This window comes from Sus scrofa, chromosome 5, assembly GCF_054392235.1.
Source record: "Sus scrofa isolate SSC_HxYL_T2T_F1_AM1 chromosome 5, Sscrofa_HxYL_maternal_Yorkshire_Landrace_v2.0, whole genome shotgun sequence".
NCBI classification, from domain to species: domain Eukaryota; kingdom Metazoa; phylum Chordata; class Mammalia; order Artiodactyla; family Suidae; genus Sus; species Sus scrofa.
Genome location: NC_139387.1, coordinates 45,148,991 through 45,169,738, shown reverse-complemented (window position 1 = coordinate 45,169,738; position 20,748 = coordinate 45,148,991).

The following is a 20,748-nucleotide window of genomic DNA, read 5'->3' as shown; positions in this document are numbered from 1 at the left end:
CCGGCCCTGGTCCAACGGCCTGAGGGGTCTACCAGCAGTCCCCGGGCGACTCGGGCTAGTTTCCGCGGGACCCCGGTGTCGACCATCTGTACCGGGCTATTCGTCCCGTGCCCGAGGGTCCGGGGTGTCGACCACATCGCTCGGGCGACTCGGTTCGGGTCCGAGTGCCCGCGGTGTCGACCAGCTCCTCTGGGCGATTCCGGCCCGGGTCAGAGGGCACACAGTGTCGACCAGCTGTCCTGCGCGACTTGGGCCCGGGTCCGAGTGCCCTCGGCGTCGACCAGGGGTCCCGTGTGACTCGGACCCGGGTCCAAGGGCCCTCGGGGTCCACCAGCACTCCCGGGAGACCTGCGCTCGGGTCAGATGGCCCGAGGTGTCGACCAGCACTCCGGGGCGACTGGGGCCATACCCGATGGCCCGCGGGGTCTTCGAGCTCTCCCGGGTGACTCGGGACTGTGCCAAGGGCCCGCGGTGTCGAACTGCTCTCCCGGGCATCTCACGCTTGCCTCTGAGGGCCCCCGGGGTCGACCAGCAGGCCCGGACGACTCTGGCTCGTGTCCGAGGGCCCGTGAAGTCGACCTGCGGTTCTGGGTGACTCGGGTCAGAGCCCTATGGCCCGCGGGGTCGACCAGCTGCCCCGGGCGACTCGGGCCCGGGTCCGAGGGCCCACGGGTTCGACCAGATTTCCTGGGCGACTCGGGCCCGGGTCCGAAGTCCTGGGGTTCCACCAATTCTCCCGGGCGTCTGGGGCCCGGGTCCGAAGGCCCTCGGGGTCGACCAGCTGTCTCGGAGGACTCGTGCTCGAGTCTGTGGGCCCGCGGGGTCGACCAGCTCTCCCGGGTGACTTGCGCTTGTGTCCGAGGGCCCGAGGTGTCGACGAGCACTCCCGGGCCACTCGGGCTCGTGTCCGAGGGCCCGCGTGTGCGAACAGCTCTCCCGGGTGAATCAACTCGGGTCTGAGGGCCAGCGGGGTCGACCAAAAATCCCCGGTGCCTCGGGCCCATGCCCGACGGCTTGCAGTGTCGACCAGCAGTCCCGGGCATCTCTGGACCCAGCCCGTGGTGCTGTGGGGTCAAACTGCTGCCCCGGGTGTCTCGCGCTTGGTCCGAGGGCACCCGGGTTCGACAGGCAGTCCCCAGCGACTCGTGCTAGAATCCGAGGGCCCCCGGGGTCGTCCAGCGGTCCCAGGCGCATCGGGCCGGTGCCCGAGGCCCGTGGTGTCGACCAACTCTCCCCGGCAACTCGGGTTAGGGTCTGAGGTCCCAGGGTCGACCAGCTGTCCCGGGCGACTCGGGCCCGTGCCCGATGTCCCGCTGGGTCGACCAGCTGTCCCGGGTGACTTGGGCCCTGGTCAGAGGGACCGCGGTGTCGACCAGGCGTCCCGGGTGACTTGGGACTGTACCCGAGGTCTCGCGGTGTCCACCAGGTGGCCCGGGCGACTCGGGGCCGTGACCGAGGGCCCAAGGTGTCGCCCAGCTCCCCCGGGTGATTCGGGCCCGGGTCCGAGAGCATGCGGTGTCGACCAGCGCTCCCGGGGCACTCGGGCCCGCGTCGAGGGTCCGCGGTTTCGGTTTCGACATGCTCTCCCGGGTGAATCGCGCTCGGGTCCGATGGTACGCGGGGCCGACGAGCTCTCTTGGGCGATTCGGGCCCGTTCCCGAGGGCCCGTGGTGACCACCAGCTGTCCCGGGTGACTCCGGACTGTGCCCGAGGGCCCGCGGTGTCGAACAGCTTTCCCGGGCGTTTCGCGCTTGGGTCTGTGGGCCCCCACCATCGACCAGCAGTCCCGGATGTCTCTGGCTTGTTTCTGAGGGCCCGTGAGGTCGACCTGCGGTCCTGGGCGACTCCGGCCAGAGCCCTAGGGCCCGTGGGGTCAACCTGCTGACCCGGGCCACTCGCACTTGGGTCCGAGGGCCTGCGGGGTCGACAGGCTGTCCCGGGCGACTCCGGCCCGCCTCCGAAGCCCACGGGTCGACCAGCTGTCCCGGACACTCGCGTTTGTGTCCGAGGGCCCGCAGGGACAACCAGCACACCCGGGTGAATGGGGCTCGGGTCCCAAGGCACTCGGGGTTGACCAGCTGTCCTGGGCGACACCGGCCCATGCCTTTAGGCCCGCGGTGTGGACCAACTCTTCCGGGCGACTCGCGTTCGGGTCTGACGGCCACGGTTGACCAGCTGTCCCGGAGATTCGCGCCCATGCCTGATGTCCTGTGGGGTCGACCAGATTCCCCGGGCGACTCGGGACCGTACCCGAGGGCCCGCGGTGTTGACCAGCTGTCCCGGGCGACTCCGGCCCTGGTCCAACGGCCTGAGGGGTCTACCAGCAGTCCCCGGGCGACTCGGGCTAGTTTCCGCGGGACCCCGGTGTCGACCATCTGTACCGGGCTATTCGTCCCGTGCCCGAGGGTCCGGGGTGTCGACCACATCGCTCGGGCGACTCGGTTCGGGTCCGAGTGCCCGCGGTGTCGACCAGCTCCTCTGGGCGATTCCGGCCCGGGTCAGAGGGCACACAGTGTCGACCAGCTGTCCTGCGCGACTTGGGCCCGGGTCCGAGTGCCCTCGGCGTCGACCAGGGGTCCCGTGTGACTCGGACCCGGGTCCAAGGGCCCTCGGGGTCCACCAGCACTCCCGGGAGACCTGCGCTCGGGTCAGATGGCCCGAGGTGTCGACCAGCACTCCGGGGCGACTGGGGCCATACCCGATGGCCCGCGGGGTCTTCGAGCTCTCCCGGGTGACTCGGGACTGTGCCAAGGGCCCGCGGTGTCGAACTGCTCTCCCGGGCATCTCACGCTTGCCTCTGAGGGCCCCCGGGGTCGACCAGCAGGCCCGGACGACTCTGGCTCGTGTCCGAGGGCCCGTGAAGTCGACCTGCGGTTCTGGGTGACTCGGGTCAGAGCCCTATGGCCCGCGGGGTCGACCAGCTGCCCCGGGCGACTCGGGCCCGGGTCCGAGGGCCCACGGGTTCGACCAGATTTCCTGGGCGACTCGGGCCCGGGTCCGAAGTCCTGGGGTTCCACCAATTCTCCCGGGCGTCTGGGGCCCGGGTCCGAAGGCCCTCGGGGTCGACCAGCTGTCTCGGAGGACTCGTGCTCGAGTCTGTGGGCCCGCGGGGTCGACCAGCTCTCCCGGGTGACTTGCGCTTGTGTCCGAGGGCCCGAGGTGTCGACGAGCACTCCCGGGCCACTCGGGCTCGTGTCCGAGGGCCCGCGTGTGCGAACAGCTCTCCCGGGTGAATCAACTCGGGTCTGAGGGCCAGCGGGGTCGACCAAAAATCCCCGGTGCCTCGGGCCCATGCCCGACGGCTTGCAGTGTCGACCAGCAGTCCCGGGCATCTCTGGACCCAGCCCGTGGTGCTGTGGGGTCAAACTGCTGCCCCGGGTGTCTCGCGCTTGGTCCGAGGGCACCCGGGTTCGACAGGCAGTCCCCAGCGACTCGTGCTAGAATCCGAGGGCCCCCGGGGTCGTCCAGCGGTCCCAGGCGCATCGGGCCGGTGCCCGAGGCCCGTGGTGTCGACCAACTCTCCCCGGCAACTCGGGTTAGGGTCTGAGGTCCCAGGGTCGACCAGCTGTCCCGGGCGACTCGGGCCCGTGCCCGATGTCCCGCTGGGTCGACCAGCTGTCCCGGGTGACTTGGGCCCTGGTCAGAGGGACCGCGGTGTCGACCAGGCGTCCCGGGTGACTTGGGACTGTACCCGAGGTCTCGCGGTGTCCACCAGGTGGCCCGGGCGACTCGGGGCCGTGACCGAGGGCCCAAGGTGTCGCCCAGCTCCCCCGGGTGATTCGGGCCCGGGTCCGAGAGCATGCGGTGTCGACCAGCGCTCCCGGGGCACTCGGGCCCGCGTCGAGGGTCCGCGGTTTCGGTTTCGACATGCTCTCCCGGGTGAATCGCGCTCGGGTCCGATGGTACGCGGGGCCGACGAGCTCTCTTGGGCGATTCGGGCCCGTTCCCGAGGGCCCGTGGTGACCACCAGCTGTCCCGGGTGACTCCGGACTGTGCCCGAGGGCCCGCGGTGTCGAACAGCTTTCCCGGGCGTTTCGCGCTTGGGTCTGTGGGCCCCCACCATCGACCAGCAGTCCCGGATGTCTCTGGCTTGTTTCTGAGGGCCCGTGAGGTCGACCTGCGGTCCTGGGCGACTCCGGCCAGAGCCCTAGGGCCCGTGGGGTCAACCTGCTGACCCGGGCCACTCGCACTTGGGTCCGAGGGCCTGCGGGGTCGACAGGCTGTCCCGGGCGACTCCGGCCCGCCTCCGAAGCCCACGGGTCGACCAGCTGTCCCGGACACTCGCGTTTGTGTCCGAGGGCCCGCAGGGACAACCAGCACACCCGGGTGAATGGGGCTCGGGTCCCAAGGCACTCGGGGTTGACCAGCTGTCCTGGGCGACACCGGCCCATGCCTTTGGGCCCGCGGTGTGGACCAACTCTTCCGGGCGACTCGCGTTCGGGTCTGACGGCCACGGTTGACCAGCTGTCCCGGAGATTCGCGCCCATGCCTGATGTCCTGTGGGGTCGACCAGATTCCCCGGGCGACTCGGGACCGTACCCGAGGGCCCGCGGTGTTGACCAGCTGTCCCGGGCGACTCCGGCCCTGGTCCAACGGCCTGAGGGGTCTACCAGCAGTCCCCGGGCGACTCGGGCTAGTTTCCGCGGGACCCCGGTGTCGACCATCTGTACCGGGCTATTCGTCCCGTGCCCGAGGGTCCGGGGTGTCGACCACATCGCTCGGGCGACTCGGTTCGGGTCCGAGGGCCCGCGGTGTCGACCAGCTCCTCTGGGCGATTCCGGCCCGGGTCAGAGGGCACACAGTGTCGACCAGCTGTCCTGCGCGACTTGGGCCCGGGTCCGAGTGCCCTCGGCGTCGACCAAGGGTCCCGTGTGACTCGGACCCGGGTCCAAGGGCCCTCGGGGTCCACCAGCACTCCCGGGAGACCTGCGCTCGGGTCAGATGGCCCGAGGTGTCGACCAGCACTCCGGGGCGACTGGGGCCATACCCGATGGCCCGCGGGGTCTTCGAGCTCTCCCGGGTGACTCGGGACTGTGCCAAGGGCCCGCGGTGTCGAACTGCTCTCCCGGGCATCTCACGCTTGCCTCTGAGGGCCCCCGGGGTCGACCAGCAGGCCCGGACGACTCTGGCTCGTGTCCGAGGGCCCGTGAAGTCGACCTGCGGTTCTGGGTGACTCGGGTCAGAGCCCTATGGCCCGCGGGGTCGACCAGCTGCCCCGGGCGACTCGGGCCCGGGTCCGAGGGCCCACGGGTTCCACCAGATTTCCTGGGCGACTCGGGCCCGGGTCCGAAGTCCTGGGGTTCGACCAATTCTCCCGGGCGTCTGGGGCCCGGGTCCGAAGGCCCTCGGTGTCGACCAGCTGTCTCGGAGGACTCGTGCTCGAGTCTGTGGGCCCGCGGGGTCGACCAGCTCTCCCGGGTGACTTGCGCTTGTGTCCGAGGGCCCGAGGTGTCGACGAGCACTCCCGGGCCACTCGGGCTCGTGTCCTAGGGCCCGCGTGTGCGAACAGCTCTCCCGGGTGAATCAACTCGGGTCTGAGGGCCAGCGGGGTCGACCAAAAATCCCCGGTGCCTCGGGCCCATGCCTGACGGCTTGCAGTGTCGACCAGCAGTCCCGGGCATCTCTGGACCCAGCCCGTGGTGCTGTGGGGTCAAACTGCTGCCCCGGGTGTCTCGCGCTTGGTCCGAGGGCACCCGGGTTCGACAAGCAGTCCCCAGCGACTCGTGCTAGAATCCGAGGGCCCCCGGGGTCGTCCAGCGGTCCCAGGCGCATCGGGCCGGTGCCCGAGGCCCGTGGTGTCGACCAACTCTCCCCGGCAACTCGGGTTAGGGTCTGAGGTCCCAGGGTCGACCAGCTGTCCCGGGCGACTCGGGCCCGTGCCCGATGTCCCGCTGGGTTGACCAGCTGTCCCGGGTGACTTGGGCCCTGGTCAGAGGGACCGCGGTGTCGACCAGGCGTCCCGGGTGACTCGGGACTGTACCCGAGGCCTCGCGGTGTCCACCAGGTGGCCCGGGCGACTCGGGGCCGTGACCGAGGGCCCAAGGTGTCGCCCAGCTCCCCCGGGTGATTCGGGCCCGGGTCCGAGAGCATGCGGTGTCGACCAGCTGTCCCGGGGCACTCGGGCCCGCGTCGAGGGTCCGCGGTTTCGGTTTTGACATGCTCTCCCGGGTGAATCGCGCTCGGGTCCGATGGTACGCGGGGCCGACGAGCTCTCTTGGGCGATTCGGGCCCGTTCCCGAGGGCCCGTGGTGACCACCAGCTGTCCCGGGTGACTCCGGACTGTGCCCGAGGGCCCGCGGTGTCGAACAGCTTTCCCGGGCGTTTCGCGCTTGGGTCTGTGGGCCCCCACCATCGACCAGCAGTCCCGGATGTCTCTGGCTTGTTTCTGAGGGCCCGTGAGGTCGACCTGCGGTCCTGGGCGACTCCGGCCAGAGCCCTAGGGCCCGTGGGGTCAACCTGCTGACCCGGGCCACTCGCACTTGGGTCCGAGGGCCTGCGGGGTCGACAGGCTGTCCCGGGCGACTCCGGCCCGCCTCCGAAGCCCACGGGTCGACCAGCTGTCCCGGGACACTCGCGTTTGTGTCCGAGGGCCCGCAGGGACAACCAGCACTCCCGGGTGAATGGGGCTCGGGTCCCAAGGCACTCGGGGTTGACCAGCTGTCCTGGGCGACACCGGCCCATGCCTTTGGGCCCGCGGTGTGGACCAACTCTTCCGGGCGACTCGCGTTCGGGTCTGACGGCCACGGTTGACCAGCTGTCCCGGAGATTCGCGCCCATGCCTGATGTCCTGTGGGGTCGACCAGATTCCCCGGGCGACTCGGGACCGTACCCGAGGGCCCGCGGTGTTGACCAGCTGTCCCGGGCGACTCCGGCCCTGGTCCAACGGCCTGAGGGGTCTACCAGCAGTCCCCGGGCGACTCGGGCTAGTTTCCGCGGGACCCCGGTGTCGACCATCTGTACCGGGCTATTCGTCCCGTGCCCGAGGGTCCGGGGTGTCGACCACATCGCTCGGGCGACTCGGTTCGGGTCCGAGTGCCCGCGGTGTCGACCAGCTCCTCTGGGCGATTCCGGCCCGGGTCAGAGGGCACACAGTGTCGACCAGCTGTCCTGCGCGACTTGGGCCCGGGTCCGAGTGCCCTCGGCGTCGACCAGGGGTCCCGTGTGACTCGGACCCGGGTCCAAGGGCCCTCGGGGTCCACCAGCACTCCCGGGAGACCTGCGCTCGGGTCAGATGGCCCGAGGTGTCGACCAGCACTCCGGGGCGACTGGGGCCATACCCGATGGCCCGCGGGGTCTTCGAGCTCTCCCGGGTGACTCGGGACTGTGCCAAGGGCCCGCGGTGTCGACCTGCTCTCCCGGGCATCTCACGCTTGCCTCTGAGGGCACCCGGGGTCGACCAGCAGGCCCGGACGACTCTGGCTCGTGTCCGAGGGCCCGTGAAGTCGACCTGCGGTTCTGGGTGACTCGGGTCAGAGCCCTATGGCCCGCGGGGTCGACCAGCTGCCCCGGGCGACTCGGGCCCGGGTCCGAGGGCCCACGGGTTCGACCAGATTTCCTGGGCGACTCGGGCCCGGGTCCGAAGTCCTGGGGTTCCACCAATTCTCCCGGGCGTCTGGGGCCCGGGTCCGAAGGCCCTCGGGGTCGACCAGCTGTCTCGGAGGACTCGTGCTCGAGTCTGTGGGCCCGCGGGGTCGACCAGCTCTCCCGGGTGACTTGCGCTTGTGTCCGAGGGCCCGAGGTGTCGACGAGCACTCCCGGGCCACTCGGGCTCGTGTCCGAGGGCCCGCGTGTGCGAACAGCTCTCCCGGGTGAATCAACTCGGGTCTGAGGGCCAGCGGGGTCGACCAAAAATCCCCGGTGCCTCGGGCCCATGCCCGACGGCTTGCAGTGTCGACCAGCAGTCCCGGGCATCTCTGGACCCAGCCCGTGGTGCTGTGGGGTCAAACTGCTGCCCCGGGTGTCTCGCGCTTGGTCCGAGGGCACCCGGGTTCGACAAGCAGTCCCCAGCGACTCGTGCTAGAATCCGAGGGCCCCCGGGGTCGTCCAGCGGTCCCAGGCGCATCGGGCCGGTGCCCGAGGCCCGTGGTGTCGACCAACTCTCCCCGGCAACTCGGGTTAGGGTCTGAGGTCCCAGGGTCGACCAGCTGTCCCGGGCGACTCGGGCCCGTGCCCGATGTCCCGCTGGGTCGACCAGCTGTCCCGGGTGACTTGGGCCCTGGTCAGAGGGACCGCGGTGTCGACCAGGCGTCCTGGGTGACTCGGGACTGTACCCGAGGCCTCGCGGTGTCCACCACGTGGCCCGGGCGACTCGGGGCCGTGACCGAGGGCCCAAGGTGTCGCCCAGCTCCCCCGGGTGATTCGGGCCCGGGTCCGAGAGCATGCGGTGTCGACCAGCTGTCCCGGGGCACTCGGGCCCGCGTCGAGGGGCCGCGGTTTCGGTTTCGACATGCTCTCCCGGGTGAATCGCGCTCGGGTCCGATAGTACGCGGGGCCGACGAGCTCTCTTGGGCGATTCGGGCCCGTTCCCGAGGGCCCGTGGTGACCACCAGCTGTCCCGGGTGACTCCGGACTGTGCCCGAGGGCCCGCGGTGTCGAACAGCTTTCCCGGGCGTTTCGCGCTTGGGTCTGTGGGCCCCCACCATCGACCAGCAGTCCCGGATGTCTCTGGCTTGTTTCTGAGGGCCCGTGAGGTCGACCTGCGGTCCTGGGCGACTCCGGCCAGAGCCCTAGGGCCCGTGGGGTCAACCTGCTGACCCGGGCCACTCGCACTTGGGTCCGAGGGCCTGCGGGGTCGACAGGCTGTCCCGGGCGACTCCGGCCCGCCTCCGAAGCCCACGGGTCGACCAGCTGTCCCGGGACACTCGCGTTTGTGTCCGAGGGCCCGCAGGGACAACCAGCACTCCCGGGTGAATGGGGCTCGGGTCCCAAGGCACTCGGGGTTGACCAGCTGTCCTGGGCGACACCGGCCCATGCCTTTGGGCCCGCGGTGTGGACCAACTCTTCCGGGCGACTCGCGTTCGGGTCTGACGGCCACGGTTGACCAGCTGTCCCGGAGATTCGCGCCCATGCCTGATGTCCTGTGGGGTCGACCAGATTCCCCGGGCGACTCGGGACCGTACCCGAGGGCCCGCGGTGTTGACCAGCTGTCCCGGGCGACTCCGGCCCTGGTCCAACGGCCTGAGGGGTCTACCAGCAGTCCCCGGGCGACTCGGGCTAGTTTCCGCGGGACCCCGGTGTCGACCATCTGTACCGGGCTATTCGTCCCGTGCCCGAGGGTCCGGGGTGTCGACCACATCGCTCGGGCGACTCGGTTCGGGTCCGAGTGCCCGCGGTGTCGACCAGCTCCTCTGGGCGATTCCGGCCCGGGTCAGAGGGCACACAGTGTCGACCAGCTGTCCTGCGCGACTTGGGCCCGGGTCCGAGTGCCCTCGGCGTCGACCAGGGGTCCCGTGTGACTCGGACCCGGGTCCAAGGGCCCTCGGGGTCCACCAGCACTCCCGGGAGACCTGCGCTCGGGTCAGATGGCCCGAGGTGTCGACCAGCACTCCGGGGCGACTGGGGCCATACCCGATGGCCCGCGGGGTCTTCGAGCTCTCCCGGGTGACTCGGGACTGTGCCAAGGGCCCGCGGTGTCGACCTGCTCTCCCGGGCATCTCACGCTTGCCTCTGAGGGCACCCGGGGTCGACCAGCAGGCCCGGACGACTCTGGCTCGTGTCCGAGGGCCCGTGAAGTCGACCTGCGGTTCTGGGTGACTCGGGTCAGAGCCCTATGGCCCGCGGGGTCGACCAGCTGCCCCGGGCGACTCGGGCCCGGGTCCGAGGGCCCACGGGTTCGACCAGATTTCCTGGGCGACTCGGGCCCGGGTCCGAAGTCCTGGGGTTCCACCAATTCTCCCGGGCGTCTGGGGCCCGGGTCCGAAGGCCCTCGGGGTCGACCAGCTGTCTCGGAGGACTCGTGCTCGAGTCTGTGGGCCCGCGGGGTCGACCAGCTCTCCCGGGTGACTTGCGCTTGTGTCCGAGGGCCCGAGGTGTCGACGAGCACTCCCGGGCCACTCGGGCTCGTGTCCGAGGGCCCGCGTGTGCGAACAGCTCTCCCGGGTGAATCAACTCGGGTCTGAGGGCCAGCGGGGTCGACCAAAAATCCCCGGTGCCTCGGGCCCATGCCCGACGGCTTGCAGTGTCGACCAGCAGTCCCGGGCATCTCTGGACCCAGCCCGTGGTGCTGTGGGGTCAAACTGCTGCCCCGGGTGTCTCGCGCTTGGTCCGAGGGCACCCGGGTTCGACAAGCAGTCCCCAGCGACTCGTGCTAGAATCCGAGGGCCCCCGGGGTCGTCCAGCGGTCCCAGGCGCATCGGGCCGGTGCCCGAGGCCCGTGGTGTCGACCAACTCTCCCCGGCAACTCGGGTTAGGGTCTGAGGTCCCAGGGTCGACCAGCTGTCCCGGGCGACTCGGGCCCGTGCCCGATGTCCCGCTGGGTCGACCAGCTGTCCCGGGTGACTTGGGCCCTGGTCAGAGGGACCGCGGTGTCGACCAGGCGTCCTGGGTGACTCGGGACTGTACCCGAGGCCTCGCGGTGTCCACCACGTGGCCCGGGCGACTCGGGGCCGTGACCGAGGGCCCAAGGTGTCGCCCAGCTCCCCCGGGTGATTCGGGCCCGGGTCCGAGAGCATGCGGTGTCGACCAGCTGTCCCGGGGCACTCGGGCCCGCGTCGAGGGGCCGCGGTTTCGGTTTCGACATGCTCTCCCGGGTGAATCGCGCTCGGGTCCGATAGTACGCGGGGCCGACGAGCTCTCTTGGGCGATTCGGGCCCGTTCCCGAGGGCCCGTGGTGACCACCAGCTGTCCCGGGTGACTCCGGACTGTGCCCGAGGGCCCGCGGTGTCGAACAGCTTTCCCGGGCGTTTCGCGCTTGGGTCTGTGGGCCCCCACCATCGACCAGCAGTCCCGGATGTCTCTGGCTTGTTTCTGAGGGCCCGTGAGGTCGACCTGCGGTCCTGGGCGACTCCGGCCAGAGCCCTAGGGCCCGTGGGGTCAACCTGCTGACCCGGGCCACTCGCACTTGGGTCCGAGGGCCTGCGGGGTCGACAGGCTGTCCCGGGCGACTCCGGCCCGCCTCCGAGTGCCCAGGGGTCGACCAGCTGTCCCGGGACACTCGCGTTTGTGTCCGAGGGCCCGCGGGGTCAACCAGCTGTCCCGGGTGAATGGGGCTCGGGTCCCAAGGCACTCGGGGTTGACCAGCTGTCCTGGGCGACACCGGCCCATGCCTTTGGGCCCGCGGTGTGGACCAACTCTTCCGGGCGACTCGCGTTCGGGTCTGACGGCCACGGTCGACCAGCTGTCCCGGGAGATTCGCGCCCATGCCTGATGTCCCGCGGGGTCGACCAGATGCCCCGGGCGACTCGGGCCCGTACCCGAGGGCCCGCGGTGTTGAACAGCTGTCCCGGGCGACTCCGGCCCTGGTCCAACGGCCTGAGGGGTCTACCAGCAGTCCTCGGGCGACTCGGGCTAGTTTCCGCGGGACCCCGGTGTCGACCATCGGTACCGGGCTCTTCGTCCCGTGCCCGAGGATCCGGGGTGTCGACCACATCGCTCGGGCGACTCGGTTCGGGTCCGAGGGCCCGCGGTGTCGACCAGCTCCTCTGGGCGATTCCGGCCCGGGTCAGAGGGCACACAGTGTCGACCAGCTGTCCTGCGTGACTTGGGCCCGGGTCCGAGTGCCCTCGGCGTCGACCAGGGGTCCCGTGTGACTCGGACCCGGGTCCAAGGGCCCTCGGGGTCCACCAGCACTCCCGGGAGACCTGCGCTCGGGTCAGATGGCCCGAGGTGTCGACCAGCTCTCCGGGGCGACTGGGGCCATACCCGATGGCCCGCGGGGTCTTCGAGCTCTCCCGGGTGACTCGGGACTGTGCCAAGGGCCCGCGGTGTCGAACTGCTCTCCCGGGCATCTCACGCTTGCCTCTGAGGGCCCCCGGGGTCGACCAGCAGGCCCGGACGACTCTGGCTCGTGTCCGAGGGCCCGTGAAGTCGACCTGCGGTTCTGGGTGACTCGGGTCAGAGCCCTATGGCCCGCGGGGTCGACCAGCTGCCCCGGGCGACTCGGGCCCGGGTCCGAGGGCCCACGGGTTCGACCAGATTTCCTGGGCGACTCGGGCCCGGGTCCGAAGTCCTGGGGTTCCACCAATTCTCCCGGGCGTCTGGGGCCCGGGTCCGAAGGCCCTCGGGGTCGACCAGCTGTCTCGGAGGACTCGTGCTCGAGTCTGTGGGCCCGCGGGGTCGACCAGCTCTCCCGGGTGACTTGCGCTTGTGTCCGAGGGCCCGAGGTGTCGACGAGCACTCCCGGGCCACTCGGGCTCGTGTCCGAGGGCCCGCGTGTGCGAACAGCTCTCCCGGGTGAATCAACTCGGGTCTGAGGGCCAGCGGGGTCGACCAAAAATCCCCGGTGCCTCGGGCCCATGCCCGACGGCTTGCAGTGTCGACCAGCAGTCCCGGGCATCTCTGGACCCAGCCCGTGGTGCTGTGGGGTCAAACTGCTGCCCCGGGTGTCTCGCGCTTGGTCCGAGGGCACCCGGGTTCGACAAGCAGTCCCCAGCGACTCGTGCTAGAATCCGAGGGCCCCCGGGGTCGTCCAGCGGTCCCAGGCGCATCGGGCCGGTGCCCGAGGCCCGTGGTGTCGACCAACTCTCCCCGGCAACTCGGGTTAGGGTCTGAGGTCCCAGGGTCGACCAGCTGTCCCGGGCGACTCGGGCCCGTGCCCGATGTCCCGCTGGGTCGACCAGCTGTCCCGGGTGACTTGGGCCCTGGTCAGAGGGACCGCGGTGTCGACCAGGCGTCCCGGGTGACTCGGGACTGTACCCGAGGCCTCGCGGTGTCCACCAGGTGGCCCGGGCGACTCGGGGCCGTGACCGAGGGCCCAAGGTGTCGCCCAGCTCCCCCGGGTGATTCGGGCCCGGGTCCGAGAGCATGCGGTGTCGACCAGCTGTCCCGGGGCACTCGGGCCCGCGTCGAGGGGCCGCGGGTTCGGTTTCGACATCTCTCCCGGGTGAATCGCGCTCGGGTCCGATAGTACGCGGGGCCGACGAGCTCTCTTGGGCGATTCGGGCCCGTTCCCGAGGGCCCGTGGTGACCACCAGCTGTCCCGGGTGACTCCGGACTGTGCCCGAGGGCCCGCGGTGTCGAACAGCTTTCCCGGGCCTTTCGCGCTTGGGTCTGTGGGCCCCCACCATCGACCAGCAGTCCCGGATGTCTCTGGCTTGTTTCTGAGGGCCCGTGAGGTGGACCTGCGGTCCTGGGCGACTCCGGCCAGAGCCCTAGGGCCCGTGGAGTCAACCTGCTGACCCGGGCCACTCGCACTTGGGTCCGAGGGCCTGCGGGGTCGACAGGCTGTCCCGGGCGACTCCGGCCCGCCTCCGAGTGCCCAGGGGTCGACCAGCTGTCCCGGGACACTCGCGTTTGTGTCCGAGGGCCCGCGGGGTCAACCAGCTGTCCCGGGTGAATGGGGCTCGGGTCCAAAGGCACTCGGGGTTGACCAGCTGTCCTGGGCGACACCGGCCCATGTCTTTGGGCCCGCGGTGTGGACCAACTCTTCCGGGCGACTCGCGTTCGGGTCTGACGGCCACGGTTGACCAGCTGTCCCGGGAGATTCGCGCCCATGCCTGATGTCCCGCGGGGTCGACCATATTCCCCGGGCGACTCGGGCCCGTACCCGAGGGCCCGCGGTGTTGACCAGCTGTCCCGGGCGACTCCGGCCCTGGTCCAACGGCCTGAGGGGTCTACCAGCAGTCCCCGGGCGACTCGGGCTAGTTTCCGCGGGACCCCGGTGTCGACCATCGGTACAGGGCTATTCGTCCCGTGCCCGAGGGTCCGGGTGTCGACCACATCGCTCGGGCGACTCGGTTCGGGTCCGAGGGCCCGCGGTGTCGACCAGCTCCTCTGGGCGATTCCGGCCCGGGTCAGAGGGCACACAGTGTCGACCAGCTGTCCTGCGCGACTTGGGCCCGGGTCCGAGGGCCCGCGGCGTCGACCAGGGGTCCCGTGTGACTCGGACCCGGGTCCAAGGGCCCTCGGGGTCCACCAGCACTCCCGGGAGACCTGCGCTCGGGTCAGATGGCCCGAGGTGTCGACCAGCTCTCCGGGGCGACTGGGGCCATACCCGATGGCCCGCGGGGTCTTCGAGCTCTCCCGGGTGACTCGGGACTGTGCCAAGGGCCCGCGGTGTCGAACTGCTCTCCCGGGCATCTCACGCTTGCCTCTGAGGGCCCCCGGGGTCGACCAGCAGGCCCGGACGACTCTGGCTCGTGTCCGAGGGCCCGTGAAGTCGACCTGCGGTTCTGGGTGACTCGGGTCAGAGCCCTATGGCCCGCGGGGTCGACCAGCTGCCCCGGGCGACTCGGGCCCGGGTCCGAGGGCCCACGGGTTCCACCAGATTTCCTGGGCGACTCGGGCCCGGGTCCGAAGTCCTGGGGTTCGACCAATTCTCCCGGGCGTCTGGGGCCCGGGTCCGAAGGCCCTCGGTGTCGACCAGCTGTCTCGGAGGACTCGTGCTCGAGTCTGTGGGCCCGCGGGGTCGACCAGCTCTCCCGGGTGACTTGCGCTTGTGTCCGAGGGCCCGAGGTGTCGACGAGCACTCCCGGGCCACTCGGGCTCGTGTCCTAGGGCCCGCGTGTGCGAACAGCTCTCCCGGGTGAATCAACTCGGGTCTGAGGGCCAGCGGGGTCGACCAAAAATCCCCGGTGCCTCGGGCCCATGCCTGACGGCTTGCAGTGTCGACCAGCAGTCCCGGGCATCTCTGGACCCAGCCCGTGGTGCTGTGGGGTCAAACTGCTGCCCCGGGTGTCTCGCGCTTGGTCCGAGGGCACCCGGGTTCGACAAGCAGTCCCCAGCGACTCGTGCTAGAATCCGAGGGCCCCCGGGGTCGTCCAGCGGTCCCAGGCGCATCGGGCCGGTGCCCGAGGCCCGTGGTGTCGACCAACTCTCCCCGGCAACTCGGGTTAGGGTCTGAGGTCCCAGGGTCGACCAGCTGTCCCGGGCGACTCGGGCCCGTGCCCGATGTCCCGCTGGGTCGACCAGCTGTCCCGGGTGACTTGGGCCCTGGTCAGAGGGACCGCGGTGTCGACCAGGCGTCCCGGGTGACTCGGGACTGTACCCGAGGCCTCGCGGTGTCCACCAGGTGGCCCGGGCGACTCGGGGCCGTGACCGAGGGCCCAAGGTGTCGCCCAGCTCCCCCGGGTGATTCGGGCCCGGGTCCGAGAGCATGCGGTGTCGACCAGCTGTCCCGGGGCACTCGGGCCCGCGTCGAGGGTCCGCGGTTTCGGTTTTGACATGCTCTCCCGGGTGAATCGCGCTCGGGTCCGATGGTACGCGGGGCCGACGAGCTCTCTTGGGCGATTCGGGCCCGTTCCCGAGGGCCCGTGGTGACCACCAGCTGTCCCGGGTGACTCCGGAATGTGCCCGAGGGCCCGCGGTGTCGAACAGCTTTCCCGGGCGTTTCGGCCTGGGTCTGTGGGCCCCCACCATCGACCAGCAGTCCCGGATGTCTCTGGCTTGTTTCTGAGGGCCCGTGAGGTGGACCTGCGGTCCTGGGCGACTCCGGCCAGAGCCCTAGGGCCCGTGGGGTCAACCTGCTGACCCGGGCCACTCGCACTTGGGTCCGAGGGCCTGCGGGGTCGACAGGCTGTCCCGGGCGACTCCGGCCCGCCTCCGAAGCCCACGGGTCGACCAGCTGTCCCGGACACTCGCGTTTGTGTCCGAGGGCCCGCAGGGACAACCAGCACACCCGGGTGAATGGGGCTCGGGTCCCAAGGCACTCGGGGTTGACCAGCTGTCCTGGGCGACACCGGCCCATGCCTTTGGGCCCGCGGTGTGGACCAACTCTTCCGGGCGACTCGCGTTCGGGTCTGACGGCCACGGTTGACCAGCTGTCCCGGAGATTCGCGCCCATGCCTGATGTCCTGTGGGGTCGACCAGATTCCCCGGGCGACTCGGGCCTGTACCCGAGGGCCCGCGGTGTTGACCAGCTGTCCCGGGCGACTCCGGCCCTGGTCCAACGGCCTGAGGGGTCTACCAGCAGTCCCCGGGCGACTCGGGCTAGTTTCCGCGGGACCCCGGTGTCGACCATCTGTACCGGGCTATTCGTCCCGTGCCCGAGGGTCCGGGGTGTCGACCACATCGCTCGGGCGACTCGGTTCGGGTCCGAGTGCCCGCGGTGTCGACCAGCTCCTCTGGGCGATTCCGGCCCGGGTCAGAGGGCACACAGTGTCGACCAGCTGTCCTGCGCGACTTGGGCCCGGGTCCGAGTGCCCTCGGCGTCGACCAGGGGTCCCGTGTGACTCGGACCCGGGTCCAAGGGCCCTCGGGGTCCACCAGCACTCCCGGGAGACCTGCGCTCGGGTCAGATGGCCCGAGGTGTCGACCAGCACTCCGGGGCGACTGGGGCCATACCCGATGGCCCGCGGGGTCTTCGAGCTCTCCCGGGTGACTCGGGACTGTGCCAAGGGCCCGCGGTGTCGAACTGCTCTCCCGGGCATCTCACGCTTGCCTCTGAGGGCCCCCGGGGTCGACCAGCAGGCCCGGACGACTCTGGCTCGTGTCCGAGGGCCCGTGAAGTCGACCTGCGGTTCTGGGTGACTCGGGTCAGAGCCCTATGGCCCGCGGGGTCGACCAGCTGCCCCGGGCGACTCGGGCCCGGGTCCGAGGGCCCACGGGTTCCACCAGATTTCCTGGGCGACTCGGGCCCGGGTCCGAAGTCCTGGGGTTCGACCAATTCTCCCGGGCGTCTGGGGCCCGGGTCCGAAGGCCCTCGGTGTCGACCAGCTGTCTCGGAGGACTCGTGCTCGAGTCTGTGGGCCCGCGGGGTCGACCAGCTCTCCCGGGTGACTTGCGCTTGTGTCCGAGGGCCCGAGGTGTCGACGAGCACTCCCGGGCCACTCGGGCTCGTGTCCTAGGGCCCGCGTGTGCGAACAGCTCTCCCGGGTGAATCAACTCGGGTCTGAGGGCCAGCGGGGTCGACCAAAAATCCCCGGTGCCTCGGGCCCATGCCTGACGGCTTGCAGTGTCGACCAGCAGTCCCGGGCATCTCTGGACCCAGCCCGTGGTGCTGTGGGGTCAAACTGCTGCCCCGGGTGTCTCGCGCTTGGTCCGAGGGCACCCGGGTTCGACAAGCAGTCCCCAGCGACTCGTGCTAGAATCCGAGGGCCCCCGGGGTCGTCCAGCGGTCCCAGGCGCATCGGGCCGGTGCCCGAGGCCCGTGGTGTCGACCAACTCTCCCCGGCAACTCGGGTTAGGGTCTGAGGTCCCAGGGTCGACCAGCTGTCCCGGGCGACTCGGGCCCGTGCCCGATGTCCCGCTGGGTCGACCAGCTGTCCCGGGTGACTTGGGCCCTGGTCAGAGGGACCGCGGTGTCGACCAGGCGTCCCGGGTGACTTGGGACTGTACCCGAGGTCTCGCGGTGTCCACCAGGTGGCCCGGGCGACTCGGGGCCGTGACCGAGGGCCCAAGGTGTCGCCCAGCTCCCCCGGGTGATTCGGGCCCGGGTCCGAGAGCATGCGGTGTCGACCAGCGGTCCCGGGGCACTCGGGCCCGCGTCGAGGGTCCGCGGTTTCGGTTTCGACATGCTCTCCCGGGTGAATCGCGCTCGGGTCCGATGGTACGCGGGGCCGACGAGCTCTCTTGGGCGATTCGGGCCCGTTCCCGAGGGCCCGTGGTGACCACCAGCTGTCCCGGGTGACTCCGGACTGTGCCCGAGGGCCCGCGGTGTCGAACAGCTTTCCCGGGCGTTTCGCGCTTGGGTCTGTGGGCCCCCACCATCGACCAGCAGTCCCGGATGTCTCTGGCTTGTTTCTGAGGGCCCGTGAGGTCGACCTGCGGTCCTGGGCGACTCCGGCCAGAGCCCTAGGGCCCGTGGGGTCAACCTGCTGACCCGGGCCACTCGCACTTGGGTCCGAGGGCCTGCGGGGTCGACAGGCTGTCCCGGGCGACTCCGGCCCGCCTCCGAAGCCCACGGGTCGACCAGCTGTCCCGGACACTCGCGTTTGTGTCCGAGGGCCCGCAGGGACAACCAGCACACCCGGGTGAATGGGGCTCGGGTCCCAAGGCACTCGGGGTTGACCAGCTGTCCTGGGCGACACCGGCCCATGCCTTTGGGCCCGCGGTGTGGACCAACTCTTCCGGGCGACTCGCGTTCGGGTCTGACGGCCACGGTTGATCAGCTGTCCCGGAGATTCGCGCCCATGCCTGATGTCCTGTGGGGTCGACCAGATTCCCCGGGCGACTCGGGACCGTACCCGAGGGCCCGCGGTGTTGACCAGCTGTCCCGGGCGACTCCGGCCCTGGTCCAACGGCCTGAGGGGTCTACCAGCAGTCCCCGGGCGACTCGGGCTAGTTTCCGCGGGACCCCGGTGTCGACCATCTGTACCGGGCTATTCGTCCCGTGCCCGAGGGTCCGGGGTGTCGACCACATCGCTCGGGCGACTCGGTTCGGGTCCGAGTGCCCGCGGTGTCGACCAGCTCCTCTGGGCGATTCCGGCCCGGGTCAGAGGGCACACAGTGTCGACCAGCTGTCCTGCGCGACTTGGGCCCGGGTCCGAGTGCCCTCGGCGTCGACCAGGGGTCCCGTGTGACTCGGACCCGGGTCCAAGGGCCCTCGGGGTCCACCAGCACTCCCGGGAGACCTGCGCTCGGGTCAGATGGCCCGAGGTGTCGACCAGCACTCCGGGGCGACTGGGGCCATACCCGATGGCCCGCGGGGTCTTCGAGCTCTCCCGGGTGACTCGGGACTGTGCCAAGGGCCCGCGGTGTCGAACTGCTCTCCCGGGCATCTCACGCTTGCCTCTGAGGGCCCCCGGGGTCGACCAGCAGGCCCGGACGACTCTGGCTCGTGTCCGAGGGCCCGTGAAGTCGACCTGCGGTTCTGGGTGACTCGGGTCAGAGCCCTATGGCCCGCGGGGTCGACCAGCTGCCCCGGGCGACTCGGGCCCGGGTCCGAGGGCCCACGGGTTCCACCAGATTTCCTGGGCGACTCGGGCCCGGGTCCGAAGTCCTGGGGTTCGACCAATTCTCCCGGGCGTCTGGGGCCCGGGTCCGAAGGCCCTCGGTGTCGACCAGCTGTCTCGGAGGACTCGTGCTCGAGTCTGTGGGCCCGCGGGGTCGACCAGCTCTCCCGGGTGACTTGCGCTTGTGTCCGAGGGCCCGAGGTGTCGACGAGCACTCCCGGGCCACTCGGGCTCGTGTCCTAGGGCCCGCGTGTGCGAACAGCTCTCCCGGGTGAATCAACTCGGGTCTGAGGGCCAGCGGGGTCGACCAAAAATCCCCGGTGCCTCGGGCCCATGCCCGACGGCTTGCAGTGTCGACCAGCAGTCCCGGGCATCTCTGGACCCAGCCCGTGGTGCTGTGGGGTCAAACTGCTGCCCCGGGTGTCTCGCGCTTGGTCCGAGGGCACCCGGGTTCGACAAGCAGTCCCCAGCGACTCGTGCTAGAATCCGAGGGCCCCCGGGGTCGTCCAGCGGTCCCAGGCGCATCGGGCCGGTGCCCGAGGCCCGTGGTGTCGACCAACTCTCCCCGGCAACTCGGGTTAGGGTCTGAGGTCCCAGGGTCGACCAGCTGTCCCGGGCGACTCGGGCCCGTGCCCGATGTCCCGCTGGGTCGACCAGCTGTCCCGGGTGACTTGGGCCCTGGTCAGAGGGACCGCGGTGTCGACCAGGCGTCCCGGGTGACTCGGGACTGTACCCGAGGCCTCGCGGTGTCCACCAGGTGGCCCGGGCGACTCGGGGCCGTGACCGAGGGCCCAAGGTGTCGCCCAGCTCCCCCGGGTGATTCGGGCCCGGGTCCGAGAGCATGCGGTGTCGACCAGCTGTCCCGGGGCACTCGGGCCCGCGTCGAGGGTCCGCGGTTTCGGTTTTGACATGCTCTCCCGGGTGAATCGCGCTCGGGTCCGATGGTACGCGGGGCCGACGAGCTCTCTTGGGCGATTCGGGCCCGTTCCCGAGGGCCCGTGGTGACCACCAGCTGTCCCGGGTGACTCCGGACTGTGCCCGAGGGCCCGCGGTGTCGAACAGCTTTCCCGGGCGTTTCGGCCTGGGTCTGTGGGCCCCCACCATCGACCAGCAGTCCCGGATGTCTCTGGCTTGTTTCTGAGGGCCCGTGAGGTCGACCTGCGGTCCTGGGCGACTCCGGCCTGAGCCCTAGGGCCCGTGGGGTCAACCTGCTGACCCGGGCCACTCGCACTTGGGTCCGAGGGCCTGCGGGGTCGACAGGCTGTCCCGGGCGACTCCGGCCCGCCTCCGAAGCCCACGGGTCGACCAGCTGTCCCGGGACACTCGCGTTTGTGTCCGAGGGCCCGCAGGGACAACCAGCACTCCCGGGTGAATGGGGCTCGGGTCCCAAGGCACTCGGGGTTGACCAGCTGTCCTGGGCGACACCGGCCCATGCCTTTGGGCCCGCGGTGTGGACCAACTCTTCCGGGCGACTCGCGTTCGGGTCTGACGGCCACGGTTGACCAGCTGTCCCGGAGATTCGCGCCCATGCCTGATGTCCTGTGGGGTCGACCAGATTCCCCGGGCGACTCGGGACCGTACCCGAGGGCCCGCGGTGTTGACCAGCTGTCCCGGGCGACTCCGGCCCTGGTCCAACGGCCTGAGGGGTCTACCAGCAGTCCCCGGGCGACTCGGGCTAGTTTCCGCGGGACCCCGGTGTCGACCATCTGTACCGGGCTATTCGTCCCGTGCCCGAGGGTCCGGGGTGTCGACCACATCGCTC